Source organism: Rhincodon typus, chromosome 12, assembly GCF_021869965.1.
Source record: "Rhincodon typus isolate 14 chromosome 12, sRhiTyp1.1, whole genome shotgun sequence".
Classification (NCBI taxonomy): Eukaryota; Metazoa; Chordata; class Chondrichthyes; order Orectolobiformes; family Rhincodontidae; genus Rhincodon; species Rhincodon typus.
Window position 1 is genome coordinate 43,359,824 of NC_063343.1, and position 22,069 is coordinate 43,381,892.

General features: G+C 39.4%; 1 pseudogene; it reads left to right on the forward strand.

Annotated features, from left to right (window-relative positions):
• Positions 1-1,935: 1,935 nt before the first annotated feature.
• LOC125484581 lies at positions 1,936-20,975 on the forward strand (annotated as a pseudogene).
• The last annotated feature ends 1,094 nt before the right edge of the window (positions 20,976-22,069 follow it).

The following is a 22,069-nucleotide window of genomic DNA, read 5'->3' on the forward strand; positions in this document are numbered from 1 at the left end:
CTGTTTCAGACCCACTGTTTCAGCCCCTGTGTTTCAGGCACTCTGTTTCAGCGAATCAGTTTCTCGCACTCTGTTTTTCGCACTCATTTGCAGCCTCACTGTTTCAGCCCCTTTGTTTCAGCACCTGTGTTTCAGCGTCTCTGATTCAGCCGCTCTGTTTCTCGCACACTGTATCACACCCTCTGTTTCTCGTATTCTTTTTCTCTCACTCTGTTTCTCTCATTCTGTTTCAGCCCCACTGTTTCAGCCCCTCTATTTCAGACACTCTTTTTATCGCACTCTGTTTCTCACGCATTGTATCACCCCCTCTGTTTCTTGCACACTTTTTCTCTCACTCTGTTTCTCTCATTGTGTTTCAGCCCTTCTGTTTCAGCCACTCTGTTTCAGCCCCTCTGTTTCAGACCCTCTGTTTCAGCCACTCTGTTTCTCACACTCAATTTCTCCCACTCAATTTCTCGCTCTCTGTTTCTCTCACTCTGTATCAGCCATTCTGTTTCATCCACACTGTTTCAGCCCCTCTATTGCAGCCCCTGTGTTTCAGACCCTCTGTTTCAGCCCCTCTATTTCAGACATCTGTTTCTCGCACTCTTTTTCTCTCACTCTGTTTCTCTCATTGTGTTTCAGCCTTTCTGTTTCAGCCCCTCCCTTTCAGACACTCTGTTTCTCATGCTCTGTTTATCACACTCTGTATCAGTCCCTGTGTTTCTCGCACTCTGTTCTGGCCCTTGTGTTACAGCCGCTCTCTTTCAGACCCACTGTTTCAGCCCCTCTGTTTCAGCCACTCTGTTTCTCACACTCTGCTTCTTGCACTCTGTTGCAGCCCCTCTGTTTCAGACCCTCTGTTTCAGCCCCTGTGGTTCAGCCTCTCTGATTCAGCTGCCCTGTTTCTCGCACTCTGCTTCTTGGACTCTGTTTCAGCCCCTTTGCTTCAACCCTTCTGTTTCAGCCCCGCTGTTTCCGCCACTCTGTTTCTCGCACTCTGTTTCTCACTCTTTGTATCAGCCCCTGTGTTTCTTGCACTCTGTTTCAGCCCCTGTGTTTCAGCTGCTCTGTTTCAGCCCCTTTGTTTCAGCCCCTTTGCTTCTCACACTCTGATTCTCACACTCTGTTTCTTGCACTGTTTCTCGCATTGTGTTTCAGGCCTTCTGTTTCTCACAGTCTGTTTCTTGCACTCTGTTTCAGCCCCTCTGTTTCAGCCGTCTGTTTCAGCTGCTCTGTTTCAGTTGCTCTGTTTCTCTCAGTCCATTTCTCGCACTCTGTTTCTCACACTCTGTTTCAGCCCCTCTGTTTCAGCCCCTCTGTTTCAGCCACTCTGTTTCTCCCACTCTGTTTCTCGCACTCTGTTGCAGCCCCTCTCAGTCTGGTTAAATGTTGAATGATGTAGTTGTGGAGAAGAATCAATACACGATGAAAGGTAGGACCATGAGAAGCACCAAAGTTCAGAGGAACCTTGTTATTAACATTTACCGGCCTCTTAAGTTAGCAGGACTAGTGGATAGAGGGGTTAAGAAGGTATATGGATTACTTGCCTTTATTAGTCAAGGTATAGAGTTTTAAGAGCAGGGCAGTTAATGCTGTTACAGCATAAAAAGTTGATTACGGTCATAGCTAAATTATTGTGTACTGTTGTGGAATTTGCATTAGAAGAGGGATTTTATTGCATTGGAGAGCGTGCAGAGGAGGTTTATCTGGATATTGTTTGTGCTGTAGAATTTTAGTTATGAACAGAGATTTGACACACTGGATTTGTTTTGCTTGGAACAGGGTAGAATAAGGAGAGACATGATTGAGACATATGAAATTGAGGAGAATCGATCAGGTAGACAGGATGAAACATTTCCCCTTGGTTATGGAATCAATGACAAGGGGCATACAATTAAGGGGCAAAAGGCTTAGAGGGGATGTGAAGAAAAGTTTTTTTTTTTCACCCAGACGATGGCGGGAATCTGGAATCCACTGCCTGTAAGATATTAGAGGCATTAGCCCTCATAACATTTAAGAAGAATTTGGATGTGGATTCAAAATGCAAAGGCATACAAGTCTGTGGTCCTAGTGCTGGAAAATGGGATTAGAATAGGTGGTTGTTTTTGACTGGCACAGACTGGATGGACCAAAGGTCCATTTTTCTGTATTGTGGACCTCTAGGACTATGACAATGTCCCATAGCAATGACTGCATGTCTTCTGAATCTCCCAGAGACAGTCATCACTGAATGACACGTCAGCATACCCCTCTTAGTGAGGTTCATGATAGTTTTAATGGCATAGATTCCCCAAATGCTTCTTTAGCTGACTCCTTTAATAAACCTTATTCAATTTTCTGGTCAGTTCTACCAAAACAAGCATAGCACTAGAATTGTCCAATTTACAATCTGTACTTTAGCTTTTGAGCCTTTTAAACTGTTCTATATTTACAGTACCTGGTAAATATGCCTTTCCTTTTTTCTCCCCTGCTGCAACTGCTTTACAATCCCCTACACTGTGTAGCTCTTAACTTCCTTCACGTTGGTACTGTCTCCAGGTGAAGGGTTACCAGATCCCATGGAGCGTATTTCTTCTTATCCAAGAAAATTACTGCTGATCCTTTTGCAATTGATGAAAACAATTAGAATTCCTTTTCCAATATTTTTAACTATCATTCCAGATTCCCTTGACATTTTAAAGAAATTACTAATTCTCCTTTCTGTACTATTTCTAAAGCAAAGATCAAGTAATGAATTCAATTTTGTTAGACTCTCAAGTTTTCTTCAGGTGATTGCATTCATCATTTGAAAAAAATAAAACCCTTCTTTCCATGCAGTTTAACAGAAAATAAAAGAATGTTTGGGTGGATTACTTTTCAACAACGAAAGCAAAATATTTCAACATTTTTCACTGAAGATAATTAATACATTTTGATTGTAATAATTGTTCCAAATGTAGACTGAAGTAACAATAACTCTGGGACTTTTAAAAGGTTATTAGATATTTTCTAATTGACCTGTTCACCTCTAGGGCAGGTGGGGTTTGAACCCAGGACTTGAATGAATTAATGAGATTTGATGTTTGTACAGCTACTGCACACTAGCCTTGTTGGGTTTTCCGTCCGTTTTTGATTACATAGTTGATGGTATCCTATTCAATATGATAAGTCAATTGGGTTACAAGTGGAAAACACTAGATTTTCCAATGTGTATGCAATTAGGAAGCAGCATTCTGTTTCCTTTTAAATCTCTTTTTGAAGAGGCCTTCTTTTCTCTCAGGCCTTACATTTCAAATGTTTGAAACCTATTCCTGGTCCTCACAAAGTGTTGCTCTGCACTAAAGCTGAGAAGCACAATTTTTCTTTCATACCGTCTTTCTGTCTTCAGAAGTTAAATTTACCTTGGGTGCTAGGTGGGAAATGTTAGAGTGTCCTCCATAAATATACTAGAGCCAGAACTGCTCCAATGGTCTGTTCTGTAGATTCCATTTCTCACCCAGCTTTTATGTTTAGCTCTTCCTTTATCTATGTGAATATGACTGCATCAATATAATATAAATATTACAAGACAATTGTTTCTAGAGAGTTCACAATTTAGGTCATGTTCACACATGATTTATATTTATTATCTAATCCTGCCTCCAGTTAATTCCCTATGCCTAGTCCTTAGCTCCTTGTTGCTATTGTTTGTCTACTCTGTTCGACTCTATTGCTTTTCTCCCTGTTCTGCAGTTTCCTTCTCACACACTTGGCTCCCCACAATTGATTTTATGTCCATTCACTCTCCTTGCCTCTTAAGTAACCTGTGTATTACTGTTTTGACTGCTTGCCACATGTCTGTCACCCTGTCCTGTCTCCTTAAACAAATTTTCGACTTGATTACAATAGTTTTTATAGGGCAATGGAATCTAGTATTTCCCCTCTCGTTGGCTTTTCCTTACCCTCCTAATGAGGGCAGGACCAGCGGTTAATCATTGAAACAAATCTTATGAGAGTGATCAAAGCACTGAAAGCTAGGATGGATTGAGGTGGAGAATTGTGGGAGAGGTGACAACTAATGGTCAGAATAGGATGCAAATTGTTCCATCAAACGTCATTAATCCAGCATTAAGTAACGATGTATCCTTGGGTGTTTTAGCACAGCATTGCTACAGAGATCAGGAATTCAGGGCAGGAGTATTGAAGTTACATTCTGCCCCTGCGTAAGAGGCAAGAATTGAACATGTTGCATATTGTGCCATCTTGTCATACTTTCAGAAAAACCTCCTTTTCCCAAGGGCTGCTCTATTGAAACCAGGTTTGCTGCTTAAAAAAAGAAACTTAAATCATATATTTGTAACAGCATAACAGAATTTAACTAAAATGACTAAAATTACTAAAATAACTAAAATTCGTAAGAAACATAACTATCAAGGCTGCATATGACTAAAAAGTACAGAATGAAATCTCTGAATTAGGATATAAATTTCCCCTGTAACAGACAGGCGAGAGATCCCAGGTTCAAAACCAACGAAGGACAGCCACTACTATGTGTTAAATTGTACCACAGTGCAGGAATGAATGTCCTTAGGAATGGAGGATAGGGGAGAAAATTGAAGAAAAATTAAAATAAAAAGACTTTTTGTTTCAGAGCAAATGTTTCCACAGAGCTTGCTGTCCTTTATCCTCTGCTGCTGTGATTTATTTTTCCCTTTTGTTTTTCCCTTCTACCCTGTTACTTTTGTATCAATGCTTTTCTTTGCAGTTACACCTCATTCACAGTGAACTCAGTAACACAGCCAGCTTCAAAGTGGAGGCCATTATCAATCCTACCAGTACTGACATTGAGCTTAAAGATGACCTCGGTAAATAAAATGAGACTTTGACTGAAAGCATTATGGAATTTGAACTGCATAACTGATTCAGGCTAAATGTGACAATAAGGATTGTTTATTCCTCACTGGGGATTTCTGGATGTCGACAGTGAGTACTTTTCCATAATTCGCCCCAGTTCACCGTTACCTGTTCTTGTGAGTGGACTTCGCCATGCTTTAAAAGATCCTTCTAATTGTGCAAGCAAAGTATTTAAAAACATCATGAATAAGTATTTTTTAACAATGAATCAGTAAAAATGTTCCTTATAAAGATTGCTGCCCGAAAATATCAAAATGTTTCACTGAAATTTGTTCAGCTAATTGTTTTGCTTTGGCAACCCAGAATAGCCCTAGCCTTCTCTACCATCATGTTGTTCATCATTGTTATTGCTCTAACGATGAGTTCCAATATGAATTTGAGCGGTCTCTATTCTTTTTTTGTCATAGAGAAATAAATGTAAAGATTTTGCAGAACTCTTTTTTTCAGGAAGGCCTGTTCACTTAAAATAAATTTCAAAATGCATACAGCTCAGATCAAAAAGTAACACAACAAGCCACACCATTTTCAATGATGATTTTGCAAACCTCCTTTACGTTTGATCATTGCCCTAAATATCAAGTGCTATATGTTTGCCTCCCTTATTTGATTGGAATAAGAGATTAAAACAAAGGTATTAATAACTTTGCTTGATCTGGGGTGTCAGGATCTTTTGAAAAATGATTTTTAAAGTTCAAGGTAAAACTGATGATTTTTTTTGATGATTTGGAGTAAGGAAAGCAGATCCAGATCTTGAGACTGTGATGGATCCGATTCAGTTTCAAGGTCAATTCAATTGATCATCAAGTTAAGCTTTCAGTGTTGAAAGGCCTCTGAATTGCCTGCTCCATATGGATTTAAATTGTAGTTGTTCTTTGCAGGGGTCCCCTCTAAAAGATATGCAAATGTTCCGGTCTGATCGTTTTCTTTCCATCATGGTTGATGTTCTGTATGTTTGTTTGCCTGTTATAGTTACAAGTTGTACAGGCTGACATTGCAGCAATTGACAGTGATGTTATCGTTCACCCTACGAACTCCGACCTCTACACTGGTGGGGAAGTAGGTACTGAAAAATGCATGTCAATCAGTGGCAAATTCTGCTCTACTACTTAGATTAGTACTTCATTCTTCCAGCAACATGTTGAGTTTAGCTAATTGAAACATCTGATGCATTTGAAAACTTTTCTTTTTAAAGAGTAAGTTCTTCCTTCGCTGGTGATCAGGGTGTTAATAGGTGGTGGGCATCTTCTATACCTCAGAGATTTCAGTACAGCTTAAGACAATGGAATGAAAGTCTGCCCTTTCTGCTGGCTCGAAAAGCCAACATGAAATATGTTTGTGCACCTCCAATGCTATTGAGTCTTAGCCTGAATGCACTATCTAGAATTTCAGGCTAATTAATTTCTTTGCAATTGTAAGTATATAATTAGTTTGCTTTATTTTGGTATTGGAATATCTCATTTAAATCAGACTAACCTTATTAGGAGCAGACCTTGAGTGTCTTGGTCTACATTGTCGCTGGAAGGATGAAGTGAGATGCCAACTGAATCACAAACTAACTTTAATTCTTAAATAATGCACTGATAAAGATACTATTTGATATTGTTTCCACTGAGGATTTAGGCCTCAGAAGGAGCACAAATAGCATCTTTACCGTCATTGCACTGAGTGGACGTGGTTTGTCACAGGCAGTGTAGCTAATGGTGGTGCACAGTGACCATAGAAACAAATTCTAACCTCATTTGAAATTTACTCCCTCTGGATAGACATATTTAAGTTTTATGTTTGTCAGTTCTGGAAAAGGAACAGTTCCACTTTTTGCACACATTCCAGTATCATTGCTACTAGGTCAGATGTAACACGGGTTAAATAGACATTCTTCTCAAACAATGTACTTCCACCACAAATTCAGAGGAGCATGTTTTCTCCAACCGTGTGGCTTTTCCATCTTGTACAACAGATGACCTTTCTGGGTGAAAGTGCAAAACTGTCAGCTTTGGAATAAAAGCCTTGTGCTGTATGGACTCATCAGAACTTTAAAAAGAAATGTGGCTGATCCCAGCAAGACAAGCACTGTGAAATGATGGTACTGGGCCTTCTTGAATCATTGCAATATTTTTAGTAACTTCCTACAAAGGTCTTTGGAAGAGATCTTCAGGATTTTGACTTGGTGTTGTTGATTGATAAAAACAAAATCCTCTCTTAAAGCAGGCATCAAGTAGGATTACACCAATGCATCAATATTGTTCTTGATATTTCTTACAGGAACACTGAAACTTTATATTGATAGGCACCACCAGGTGTAGCAGTAACATTGCACTAATGGTAAACACTTCAACATCAACTGGCCGAAGTCAAAAACCGAGATGACAACTGTTTCTCTAACAGAACTGCATTATACTGAGAACACATCGGTCAGTGCTTACTCTGAAGAACTGAAACAGCAAGGGGCTAATTATGAGCATGGAGATACCAATCCACATTCAAATAAATCTAATTCAGTGCCTTCAACTGTAATGTGAATGTTGCAAAATGTTCCTCAGTTCCTAAATTTTGAAAACAATCTATCCCAAAAAGCTGACTTTGATGAAGAGGTATTCCACTGAATAGCTCAGTGGAGGGTAAATTATACTCAAGTTTTCAAGAATCATGTTATTATACCCAATGGTAAACTCAAGGTCTATCAGGCAGTGGTTCTCCCTATATTTTGCAGTTGTGCTAAAGCTTGAAAAAAGTTTAGACACCACATCAAAATCCAAGAACAAAGACATCAATGTTTTCTTAAAAAGATCTTGTTAATCAAGTGGAAGAACAAACTAACAAACATGATTTCTCTTAAAGACCCACATGCCAAGCATAGGCCATGAGAACCTCACGCTAGTTGAGTAGGGTCACAATTACACCAATTAAATGGTGCTTTACACAGAATGAGTGCCAGCTCATATAGAGGGCAGAGGAAATCTTTCAAAGGCAATCTTAAAGCCTCTATTATGGTTCACTTTACTAACGTCAACACACAGGAAATAGATGTCTAGTCGCAACCAAGATTACCACCCATGGATGCAATTGGTGTCCAGACTTTCCAATTAACAAGAGCAGCTGCTGAGAGAGAATGGTAAGTGTGAGAGAAAGACAGGGCAGCTCTTTGAGCAAACAATCTACCACCACCTCTAACAGCTGACACCCAATGTCCTCACTGTGAGAGAAACTGCAAGACTGAGATAGAGTTTGTGATCTATCTCCGAATCCATAGCAAACGCTGATTTTCACTTCTGAATTAACACCATCACAAGGGATTGCTGACAGTCGATGAGAACCGATAAAGAAGGGCACTGTGGAGATTAAGATAGAGATGGTCTATGCAACCATCAAAGGACCAGAAATTATTAGTCTCTTGGAATTTTTCCATAAATAGATAATATATCTTCTACTTTAAAACAGATATGACATTAGTTTATTTCTTCTACTTCTCAACACATCATGATGAAAAATGTTGAATGCTGCCTTTTCAGGTACTGTTCTTCCACCTTAGAGAGATGTTCTGCTTTGAAAATCTTGTTTGAAATTTATAGAGAGAGAGAGCAAATACTCAGGTGACTTATTTGCAGTCCTATCCTTGAAGTGGCTGCAAGGAAATTCTGTAATGTATTATTTACCTCCCTTCAGTGGATAAGCCTCTATCTGGTGTCCAGTTAGAATTTCACCAGATCTACAAAGAAAAAGATTGAACATTTACCTTATAAAGCATTGTGGGAATGATTGAGAATGCTGCCTCCTTAGAAGAGCAAGTTGGGACTTAATTATCTTAACCACATTTTTAAAGGCCTGCACAGTGAAGGTTCCACTGGAAGTATTCCTAACCTCGTTGCAAAATCATCAATTCATTTTTTTAATCTGCAAAGAACTGGGGATTCATTTGTTACTTTTAGAAGACAGTTTTGAAGAGCAAAGCTTTGAAAGAATTTGCAGGAAAACACTGTCAGGGATTGATACTAATACTCTTGTTAACATCGCAAAAGCACAATTTTAAACAAAAGGTCCTGTTCAAAGAAGGGAATGTCACTTCGTGATAAAACTTATTAAAGGGAAGTTCCTATTTCATCTGACAAATATACTCATTAAATATGGTCACGCTGCAAAACTGTGTTTGTAATTTGCTTTCTCTGCTTCTTACAGACAAGCAAGTAATACAGAACCTCTGAGCACCTCAAACTTGTTCCTAAAATCTGATGGGGGCTCATGATAATGCATCTTTGGAAACTATTTGATTCTTTCCCTGGGAAGATATGCTCAGTTTCATTTTTGCTATTGAAACTTGAAGCTTTTTCAGTGTTTCAACTGCTCTGAATTTTTCATGTACTTCATCTTAATGGAAGATAACACTTCTTTGCTTCTTGACTCAACAATTAGAGGTGCTCAGAGATGGCCATCAGCTTGTGGCTGCACATGTAACTTACAATAACAAGTAGGTTCCTTGTTAAAAGTCACTGAAAAGTCCTGAAACTGCTATTGATGTTGCATCATCCTGAAGATAGCAACCTCTTCACTGATCATATTGCAACTCAGTGTGTGTGACACAAATAAGAATCAGTCTGTGTAATCATCACTAATATTTTCCATTTAGTGGAGAGGGATCATAGTTGCAAAAAGAAAAAAAAAATTTCAAATTTGATGAATTTTCTTTTTCTTTGTCTAAGTTTTAAAAGTTTTGTACCAGCATGTTAGAAAGCAGCAGCTTTAAATTTGTTTTGGCTGCTACTTATGCAATATACAACCAGTATTGAGATTTTTTTTATAATGGAACAGATAGGATTTGAACAGAAGTTATATGCTTACATTACACTAAGCCTCAATTGCCTTGGCATGTTAAAGTTGATTATTATGATTCTGACATTTTCTCAACCCCTTACGTTCCTCACAGTTTTCTGAGTTTGATATCTCAGGGAGAGGATTCCTCTTTGTTTACCTCACTGCTAAACAAAGGATATTTGAATTAGCATGGTTGTACTGTACACTGGGCCCATTAGCAACATTCTAGGAGTTTGATCAGAAACTTAACTGACCAGCCATACAAATACTCTGGCTTTAAGAGAAGATCGGAGGCTATGATTTCTGGGAGAAGAAACTCGCCTCCAGACTTCCGAATGCATCAACAAAATGCAAGTGATGGAACATTCTCAACTTGCATGAATGATCAGCACCCTATCCACTGCCTTGAACATTAATTCGCTCCACTATTGACATACAGTGTACAATACACAAGCTAGACTGTGATAACTCAGCAAGGCCTCTTTAACAACACCTTCCAAACCAGTGGCCTCTACCTATAAGGACAAAGGAAGCAGATGCATGGGAACACCTGCACTTGGAAGTTGCCCTCCATGCCACATGCCATCCTGAGTTGGAACTATCATTGTTTCTTGACAGTCATCAGGTCAAAATTTTGGACATCCCTTTCTGTCAACACTTGGTGCTCCTGCACCAGAAAGATTGCAACAGTCAAGAGATGGCTCACCACCACTTTTAAAGGGCAATTAAGGATAAGTAATAAGTGCTTTTTTTTCCAGAGATACTCACATCCTATTAAAGAATTTAAAAAACTCTCATCAACCCTCTATTACCTTATCAAGAACATCAAGAACGTTTGTTAAATTTGATTTTCTCTGAACAGTTCCATGCTGCTCTGCCTTAACTAACCCACATTTATCCACTTGAATCTTAATTTTGTCCTAAAATATCATTTCTAAAAGCAAAACCTTCCTACTTTTATATTGCATTCCCTATGAAATAAAGGCCTACATTCCATTTGTGTTTCCTCATAGCTGCTGAACTTGAATAGTAGCTTTTTGTGATTCATGCAGAGGACTCCAAAATCTGCCTGTTCTGCAGTCTTACTTCATTTAATTAATTTTCGGCTTCTATGTTCTTCCCACCAAAGTGCATAACTTCGCATTTTTCATATCATATTCTATTTGCCAAATTTTTGCCCAATTACTTAATCTATGCCCCTCTGAAGACACTTTGTGTCATGCTCACCACTTGCTTCCCCACCAATTTTTGTGTCATCTACAAACTTGGCGATAGTGCGTTCACTTCCAGGATACACTTCATTAATATGTTTTGTAAATAACTGCGGCCTCAGCACTGATCCTTGTGGCAGACCATTGGTTACTAGTTTCCATTCTGAAAATGCCCTCCTTATCTTAACTCTCTGTCTTCTGTGAGTTAGCTAATCTTCTACCCATGTTATTAACTACCTGCAATGCCATGGTCTCTTATCAAAAAACCTTCTGAAAATCCAAATATATTACATCCACTGGTCAAAGAGTCATACAGCACAAAAACAGACCCTTCATTCCAAACAGTCCATGCTGAACATAATCCCAAACTAAACCTGTCCCACCTGTTTGCTCCTGGCCCATCTTCCTCCAAACCCTCCATATTCATGTACTTATCCAAATAACTTTTAAATGTTGCAATTGTATCCACATCCACCACTTCCTCAGAAAGTTCATTCCACACACGAATCATGCTCTGTGTAAAAAAATTGCCCCATGTCTTTTTTAAAATCTCTCTCCTGTCACCTTAAAAATTTGCCCCCTAGTCTTGAAATCCCCATCCTCAGAAAAAAGACAACTACCATTAACTCTATCTATACCCCTCGTTATTTTATAAACTTCTATAAGGCCACCTCTCAACCTCCTATGCTCCACTGAAAAAGTCCCGGCTATCCAGCCTTTCTTTATAACTCAAACCTTCCATACCCGGCAACATGGTGGTGAATCTCTTCTGGACCATCTCTAGTTTAATAATATCCTCCCTATAACAGGGAGATGAGAACTGGACACAGTATTCCAGAAGAGGCCTCACCAATGTCATGTACAAACTCAACATGACTTCTGAACATGACTCCCCTTTATCGAGTTTAATTGTTACCTTCCCAAGGAAGGAGTGTCGAAGAATTCCTGGAAGATTACTGCGAGTGCATCCACCATCTCTGTAGCTACTCCCATTAATATCCGAGGGTGCACCCTGTGGGGTCTAGAGGACCTATCTGTCTATAGCCCTAATATTTTCTCTGGCACTTATTCTCCAATGATAGTTATTGTACTTATTTCAAATATTCCTTTTATCCCTTGATTATTTAGTCATTTTGGAATGCTACTACTTTGAAGATAGATGTAAAGTATTAATTCAAGTCTTCTGCCATTTCCTGGTTCCCTACTATTTCCCAGCCTGATTTCTCAGCAGCTTGTATTTACTTTGGCTTCTCTCTTTTTTATATATATGCAATGCATGTATTTACACTGCAGTACAGGAGGCTTCTTAATATGGACTTGCCTTCTTTGCACTAACTTCTAGAATTTTATTTGGTAAAAGGCGGTAAAATTTGTGCTGTAAGAGGTATGGGAGGTAATTTCCAACCTGAGCTGGAGAGAGAAAAAAATATTTTGAAGGGTGATGTCTGTTACAGAAGTAACTCTGTTTTCTTCTTGATGAAAATGAAAACAGTTCACTTTCTATAATGGTCACCTGATCCAGAATGGCTGTTTTACCCTCCAATAGTAAGTTTAAAAATTACTTGCTACATATGGATTTGCAAGGGTTAATACTGAAGAGTGCTAACAATACAACCCGTTATGACAATGTCATTTGGACTTACGTGCTAAACAACCGAGGATCTTCAAGGACTGAGACTTAACATCCAATCTCTGTCACACCGTCCATCATATGAATATAACCCGTAACTCATTGCTGACATGCAGAAAGCTATTTCTTCATGACAAGAGACGCTTCTAATTAGAACTGGAAAACCATGACTGAAAAATGTCAATGAATGTCCAACTTTTCAAGGTACCACAGCAAAGAACTTGCCCGTTTCAAGAGGAAAGTTATCCTCTGCAAAGGAAATGCAAGAGATTAAAGGCTCTTCAGTTTAAACAGACCTGTAGACCTCCGACTATCAGGAATGGAATCAAAGACAATGGTCTTCCACCCAGAAAACTATTAGACTTCCAAGTTCAAAGTGAATACTTTCCAGATTGCCTGAATCTGTAAAGGCAGAGACTGGAGCAGGAAGACAATGGAAATGTGGTAAATGTAAATCCATATTCAATTATATGACATTAATAGCTTCGAGTAGGTGTTGTGTATAAGTTTATATATAATTCTTAAAGGGTTAATACTGAAGAGTGCCAAAAATACTGTCTGCTGTAATGGTGTCATGTGGGTTTGTTGATAGAACAGATCAGCATCCCGAAGGAGTAAAACCTAACATCTGGTACTGTTTGAAGTCTTTGTAACAATATCAATGACATGAATATAATCTGTGACAAGTCGCTAACACACAATGAGCTATTTATTGTTGAGTACAAGAGACTCTTCGAGATATGTGTGGAAGTGGTTTTCCTCTAAAACATAAGAACAGGTAAGCCCTATAATTTCCTACACATAAGGAGGATGATGGCTGTGACCTTCTTCATGAGCTCACACAGTATAATGAGCTGATATACATGGACAACATTGTGGACAGCAGTGTGGATTTGACTTGTCTGCTCATGCAGTATTACTCAACATGAACCTTTGAAGATTGACCCTTTTGAAGGAGAAGCACAGCCTTAATGTAGCGTGTATGTTCTGCAGTTCTGCCTAGTAGAAACAACTTTTACCTAAAAATAAAAAATTAAGTAAAATCTGCAGATTGCAATGAACTATCCTTTTGCTGCATGAGTTAGCGAGTTTTTACTTGGAATATTTCAATATCTTCCTGAAATTTCAAGTTATTTTCAGTTCAGTTCTAACTGCAACAAAACTATTTGCTTAGGGATAGTTATCTATACAAATGGGGAGTGACTGATGAATTGCAACTTGACATGAATTAAAATCCTATGTAAAGGAGCACAAATGTACAAGATGCTATTGTGGGCTAAGCTTGAGAATGCTCAGAAGTGAGGATTCCAAATGAATGATTTCATGCTGTTTAGATGGTAAATCACCAAAGAGTGAGTTTTTTCCCTCTCTTCAGATTTTCTAAATGGTATACTGGCATATTTTTTCCTACGGATGTGCAAAGATGTGATGTGATGCATTAACTTGAATATTTATTTTGTATTATCCACTACCCACTCTACTTAGGAGATTGATTTCCCTCAACGTCCGATAGAATGTGTTAATGGATTACTACCTGATAAATCTGTCTAAAGTAAATCCTTGTGACATACCCTTAACTGGACTGACAAATTCCAGTGCATGCTTTTGTTTTCAAAACAATAAAACACTTACAGTGCACAACCATACAGTCTATTTTGTTCTGTTTGAATTCTAATACTACAATTGTAAATTCTAGTTTCCACTTTTAGGAAGTGCTTTGGAGAAGAGGGTGGCAAGGAGTTTACAGAGGCTGTAAATGAGCTGCGCAAGAAGAATGGTCCCTTGGATACAGCAGGAGGTATATTCTCTTGATACTCTTTATGGAGCAAGTGCACTTCTTTATATTGTAAAAGAATGCATTGAATCAAATTTCATAATCGATAAGAAATGCACCATTGTGGTGTAGTTTGTTTGCTGTGCTCAAATGCAGGTCTTTGGTTCATTGTCTTAAGCTGACCACTTGGCACTGTCTGTGAGTTGTGGTTTGCTATTGTTTTGTTCTGTCAGGGACAGGGCAAGGGGGCAGGTTCCAAGTCTCCCTTAACTGAAACAGGAATCAAACTGGTACTATTGGTGTTATTCAGAATTAGATATGAGCTATTGAGACCACGAAGATTCTGAAGGCAAAATGTAACCTTGAGTGATCTGTGACTGATGGCAGCACTTTTTTTTGTGGGCTATGATAAGGGAATAGGATTTAACAGACTCAAAAAAACCAAACTGTACGTTTCTGAGTTTGTATGGAGCCATGCATGTCTGAGCTAACTGCTGGGAACATGCAGGAGTAGCCCATGATAACATATCCAATTTTCTGCCCTTCCTTGGCATTACCACTGCAAGGAGATGTTGGGATTGAGATCTCAGCATTGTTGGGATCACAGTGATGAATTCATAGTCTGCTTTGCTAGGATATCACACATAGGTGCTGCAGTTTTTACCATTTGGTTACAAAAACATTAATTTTCTTTTCAATCAGCCAGCGTTTACCAGGATTTAATGGATTGGCATTGAATAATTTACATCATGTTGTGCTTTGTTTCTCCTTTAGTTTAAAAATTCAATATTCATGTACTTTATTTCCATTTACTTTGCATTTATGAACCACATTTTGGTGGGAGGGATCGCTCCTATTTCTGCTTTCTTCATGCTACTGATTCAGGCAGGAGTACAACACTGTCAGCATTGTAAAGGGACACTATCTAAGTGACTTTTCATCATATGCAAGCTGAGATGGTGAACTTGACAAATGTTTTGCCAACTGGCTGAGCCAAGTCCTACCCTTACTCACCCTGTTTTCTGGCATGGTTACATGAAAGTGGTAAGGGTTTTCAAGCTTCTCCAAATTGTTATGCCTCCTCTGAAGGCACTGAAGCTATTGGATGTGTCATAACTGTTGCCTGACAGAAACCAGTCACCTCAGAGCATGTAGGAATCGTATTAGAGATCTTCTGGTACTTGATGATCACTGATCTGTGTCTGTACACTTGGTTTAGTCTGTACAACTTTTCTTTCCTTGATCTTAATGCCAGGGCAGGTCAGATTGAGAAAGAGGATGTGCTGATTTGATTCAAAGCACACCATCTCTGATTAAATATATTCTATTGTCTTGTTTATTAGCTGTGCTAAGTTCAGGCCATGGACTGCCAGCCAAGTTTGTTATCCACTACAATAGTCCTGGTTGGGGTTCAGACAAGTGTGAGGAGCTAACAGAGAAAATACTGAAGAACTGTTTGACACTGGCAGATAAGAAGAAGCTGAAATCCATTGCCTTCCCTTCAATTGGTAGTGGCAGGTATGGAATATTACTTCATCCTACAAAAGTGTACTGTTTAAAAAGAGGCGTTATTTTAAGTTGCTAAAATGCTATTGATTTACCGTACATAATTGCTTTGTTAATATCGGTGTTTATCATGAGAATTCAGATACTGCTGAAATCTATAGTTATTTGTCATTAATATAATAGGACCGGTGTGGATTTGCATTTTCTATCATTCCTAACACAATTGTAAACTCATTTATTTGAGTCAAATTTCAGCTGTACAAAACTCTGGTGCGGCCGCACTTGGAGTATTGTGTACAGTTCTGGTCCCCGCATTATAGGAAGGATGTGGAAGCATTGGAAAGGGTGCAGAGGAGATTTACCAGGATGTTGCCTGGTATGGAGCGAAGGTCTTATGAGGAAAGGCTGAGGGACTTGAGGCTGTTTTCGTTAGAGAGAAGAAGGTTAAGAGGTGACTTAATAGAGACATACAAGATGATCAGAGGATTAGATAGGGTGGACAGTGGGAGCCTTTTTCCTCGGATGGTGATGGCTAGCACGAGGGGACATAGCTTTAAATTGAGGGGTGATAGATATAGGACAGATGTCAGAGGTAGGTTCTTTACTCAGAGAGTAGTAAGGGCGTGGAATGCCCCGCCTGCAAAAATAGTAGACTCGCCCACTTTAAGGGCATTTAAATGGTCATTGGATAAACATATGGATGATAATGGAATAGCTTAGGTTAGATGGGCTTCAGATTGGTTTCACAGGTCGGCACAACATCGAGGGCCGAAGGGCCTGTACTGCGCTGTAATGTTCTATGTTCTATGTTCTAAATATCTGTCGACTGAATGGTTTATGCAAATTTCTTGTACTACGAAAACACTCTCAACAGATGAAGGCATTAAATATATGACATTCACATGTCAACATTGTATCCCAGGTAAATATTTTATACACTTTTTTATTGGGTAGTATGCAAGGTGGGTGACTGATTCACTACCATCCATAATCGCCACCACCACCTGATGAGGGACTGTGTTAGAAAACCCTTCTTGGTAAAATGTCCCGCTTTGTTTAAATAATCCTTCTCGCTGTCCTTTTCATCTTTAATGCTCATCAGAAACATGAGTGAGTTCTGTCATTACACCTCTTTCACAAAGATATTTTTCATGATTCTTTAATAGTCTTCAGAGCATTGGATCTCCCTTACCTATGTCTACTGTGAAGAATAAGGGGCAATTTTTCAAGTACTCACATTTCCTTGTCCTTGTGTCTTCTTCCTTTGTGTTGTGGTTTGGTCAGAACCCTACACAATACTTTGAAACTACTCAACCAAGCACACTGTACAAATTAGATATCACTTCCTTCCTTTCTATTTGGAAGCACTATGTATAAAACCTAGGGTCACACTTGCATATTTTTTATGGCCTTTTCTACTACTGTCTCCATCTTTGTAAAATATTTACATATCTGTACCCTTAAAACTCTCGTTTTCTGCACTCAGCTCCTTATCTTGGAGGTGAAATTCAACCCTGCCAGCAGCATGAAACAGGTCTGTGACAATTACAGCAGCCTGTTCTTTATTGCTTCAGGTTTTATTTTCCATTCACTTAGAAAATATTGCCAATATTATTAATTTAAAATCTAGTAAAAGTGACAGGGAGATGATGAAAAATTAGCAGTCATTTCAGTACTTTTACGACCAACTTTGGAGATACAAACAAACTCCTCTTTTTGTCTTGATCTGAGCTCTGATACTCTGTCTAAGCTACTTGGCCACATAGCTCTGGGAGGTTCTCCACACACTGATCAGCATGCCAGTGCATTGGTTTCCGCTCACAGAAGCTGCTGGTGTCTTAGGTCCTCAGAATGAGAAAGAAGTTACAGGCAACATTGCTGTTCAATTGGTAGCAACAGAGATGAATTTAAAAGGGAGATTTTGATAAGGTTCCCCATGGTAAGCTGATGGAGAAAGTGAAGTCGCATGGGGTCCAGGGTGTACTCGCTAGATGGATAGAGAACTGGCTGGGCAACAGGAGACAGAGAGTGTAGTGGAAGGGACTTTCTCAAAATGGAGAACTGTGACCAGTGGTGTTCCATAGGGATCCATGTTGGGACCACTGTTGTTTGTGATATCCACAAATGATCTGGAGGAAGGTATAGATGGTCTGATTAGCAAGTTTGCAGATGACACTAAGATTGGTGGAGTAGCAGATAGTGAAGGGGACTGTCGGAGAATGCAGCAGAATATGGATAGATTGGAGAGTTGGGTGGAGAAATGTCAGATGGAGTTCAATCCAGGCAAATGTGAGGTGATGCATTTTGGAAGATCTAATTCAAGAGCGAACTATACAGCAAATGGAAAAGCCCTGGGGAAAATTGATGCACAGAGAGATCTGGGTGTTCAGGTCTATTGTACCCTGAAGGTGGCAACGCAGGTGGATAGAGTGGTCAAGAAGGAATACGGCATGCTTTCATTCATCGGACGGGGTATTGAGTACAAGAGTTGGCAGGTCATGTTACAGTTGTATAGGACTTTGGTTCGACCACATTTGTGTACAGTTCTAGTCGCCACATTACCAAAAGTATGTTGATGCTTTGGAGAGGGTGCAGAGGAGGTTTACCTGGTATGGAGGGTGCTAGCTATGAAGAGAGGTTGAGTAGATTAGGATTATTTACATTAGAAAGACGGAGGTTGAGGGGGGACCTGATTGAGGTCTAAAAATCATGAGAGGTATAGACAGGGTGGATAGCAAGAAGCTTTTCCCCAGAGTGGGGGACTCGATTACTAGGGGTAACGATTTCAAGGTGAGAGGGGAAAAGTTTAAGGGAGATATCTGTGGAAAGTTCTTTACGCAGAGAGTGGTGGGTGCCTGGAACCCATTGCCAGCAGAGGTGGTAGAGGCGGGCACGATAGCATCATTTAAGATGTATCTGGACAGATACATGAATGGGCAGGGAGCAGAGGGATACAGATCCTTGGAAAATAGACGACAGGTTTAGATAGAGGATCTGGATCGGCGCAGGCTTGGTGGGCCGAGGGGCCTGTTCCTGTGCTGTAATTTTCTTTGTTCTTTTCTTTGGAGGTGATATTGACAGTCCAATAAATAAATATTTATCTGTGCTTACTGCTTGATGTAAGAAATAAGCCAGCCAGGTTCTTTAAGCTAACAAGTAAAATGTTGGTTTCATTGCTAAAAGCACTGAAGCAAAGATGCAGAAAATGTTAACAAAGGTTTTAAAATGGGCAAAAATGTCCAACTGTCCTCTGATACAAAAACAGCATGCACAGAGCTTCCACTTCCACCATAACCATACAAAACAAACGACTGTGAAACTGCAGAGTATCCAATCTCACAACTTTGCCAAGCAACAAATACAGTCAGAAAGAAAATTATTTGCAGATAATTCAGAAGCTTGTTTACAGCTGAAAGTCATCTTTCCACAGTAGCTGCTGGTACTGGAGTTTCTTAATGGAGTAGCCATTTTGTAGTAATGTCTAGTAATTCTAATATTCCCTTGGAGACGGTGGTATTGATTCAAGATTATCCTTTTGTGAACTCTGTCTGTGCCAGTGAAGTCTTCTGGTGGGACTTCAAAGCAAGAAGCAGCTCAACTTTGATGGGAGGGGTATCAAGTAAAGTGAGGATTGTCACCCTTGCAGCCTTTCTGACTTTAATTAAAATTTAGCATTTTTAATACTGAGGCATGAACTGAGGCATGTGACCTCTTTTGCATTCCCCATTCTCTTTGTCTGTTCAGCAGTTTATGTCCTTTTACAAATGCAACATTTAACTGCTCTCGGCTAGTGTCCTTTGCTTTGAAAATTTGGCCTTTCGAAAAGTGCAGATATATCTCCAGCTGATGACATTATAAATTAATATTTTGAATAGTACATTTTCATAACATTACACAGTCATTTTGTGCTCTTGGTGAAGATCGATTTCAGGTCCCCCACTCTTTTCCTTACTTTTTAGGGTGAATGCTTTCCGTATTTGTCTTTTTCCTAAAGTTCACTGTCTCTGTGTTGAATTGTACCACATCTGCAGTTTACTGCCCACTCCACTAAACTGTCCATTACCCCCTCTCTGTTCAGCCTTGCTGTTCACTTCACTTCAAATTTTCTATCTTCAGAAAACTTCGGTATTATACAATCTCTACAGTGTGGAAACAGGCCCTTTGGCCCAACAAGCCCACACCAACCCTCGGAGAATCCCACCCAGACCCATCTTCCTATAACCCACCTAAGCTACACATCCCTGAACGCGATGGGCAATTTAGCATGGCCAATCCACTTAACCTGCACATCTTTGGACTGTGGGAGGAAACTGAAGCACCCGGAGAAAACCTGGAGAGAATGTGCAAACTCCACACAGACAGTCGCCCGAGGGTAGAATCGAACCCGGGTCCCTGGCACTGTGAGGCAGCACTGCTAACCACTGAGCCACTGTGCTGCCCTATTATTGTTCTTCCGACTGTATGCCCATATTTGTATCAAATACTCTTCGTCACACAATGATTTATGTATATCTGCATGCGCCATTTGTGAGGTGACTAGTATGGAGTGTGATGTTGAATTAAGACCTTTGAAATTTGCCTGATTGCTCAGAAAAATCTTAAGAGTTTTAAAATAGAGGTTGATCATAGTTGGTTCCTTCCTGTGGGTTTTGTGAATGAGGTAAATTGTGTCTTGTGCAAGGAAGGGGCTCAATGTCTCGAACATTGATCCACATTCCATGCGTACGTGTTTACCCAAATGGTACAGTGTTAACCAATTTTTCATTTTCTTACAGAAATGGGTTTCCAAAGCAGAGTGCAGCACAGCTGATCCTGAAGGCCATTTCCAGCTACTTTGTTTCAACAATGTCATCCTCAATCAAAACTGTCCACTTTGTTCCTTTTGATGGTGAAAGCATGGGGATTTATGTCCAGGAGATGGCAAAGCTCGACGGTAATTAAAGATGTCAACTCCACATGAAGAATTCCTTGACATTGTGATGCACCCCACTTTTTTAGTGAAGTTATTAAAATGGCAAAGGGCGGGCAATTCAAAGGAATCTTTTACTTAGCATTTGTTTCTTAATTTTACAATGGCACTGAGATTTGGCTTGAAAACGGATTATGCACTGTTATCAGAAAGTCACTAGAATTCATTGTAATTTAGTATATATTTTGTAGGTTTTAATTTGCATCAGAAAAAATACAAAAAGTATTGCTCAGAGTCCAATTTTGCCAGTGTGGACATTTTTAAATCTCAACTGAAAGAGATAAGAGGTACATTTTGTAACTCTGTTGTGGTACATTGATGTGCACCCAGTAACTCAGTGAAAACACATGGTGCTACAAAACTGTATTTTGTTTACATTACAGCTCATCACCACAAAATGGTTGTCAAAAGCTATGATAAAATGGAGTTTGTCATTTGTTTATTAAATTGTTGGACTGTGGTGGCACATCTGTCTTTTACATATTTGTGGTGGTGTTTTGTTTTAAATGAGTTATATTTAAAATATAACAATAAGAGAACTGTATGTATTGAAACAGGAGTACCTATCATGCATAGCCATTTTTGTACCTGTTGGAAGTTCCTGCCTCTCTCTTTGCAAACTTGAAAGTCCCTTTGCTGTTAAACTTTCTTGATATGCGTTGCACTGAAGTTATTCATTACTTGTATGAAGGTCCTTTTTCCAATATAAGTTTCCTGGGACAAAATAATTTGTATCCTTTTTGAGTAATTTGAGTGTAGAACTATGTAACACTAACAAGGACCCTCGTCACTACCAGGAACATTGTCTAATAGCAAAGTAAGTAATTTGCACAAAATTACTTAACTGCGTCTCTTGCCTGCAGCAATAGGACCTCCTTCGTGCCAACTGTTCCTCTGGGCACCAGGCTAGGGCAGCAAGTGGAAGAAATGCAACCAGCTTTTTCTGAAGATATGCAAGGGCTGTCATAGAATCATAAAATCCTTCGCAAAGCTGGATACTGTCGTCAGTCATATTACTTGCAGAGAGCAAGCACTGACACCCTCACACTTGGGACTGGTCTAATGCAGAAAGACATGAAAATATGTTGAAGGCAGACAGGACTAGCACATCACTCTCTCTCATACTTCCTGGATTTTTCCTTTCAACAACCTTTCCACCATTAAAACTCCACAGTATTTTGTGGGTCAGCACATTGGCTGCATTACTAATGCACACTGACTCAACATGTGCCTCCACACCCTCACTCCTCCTTACCTCTCAGTTCACATCTTCTCTTGCATTTACACCCACTCCTTAACTGACAAAGTCTCACTCTAGG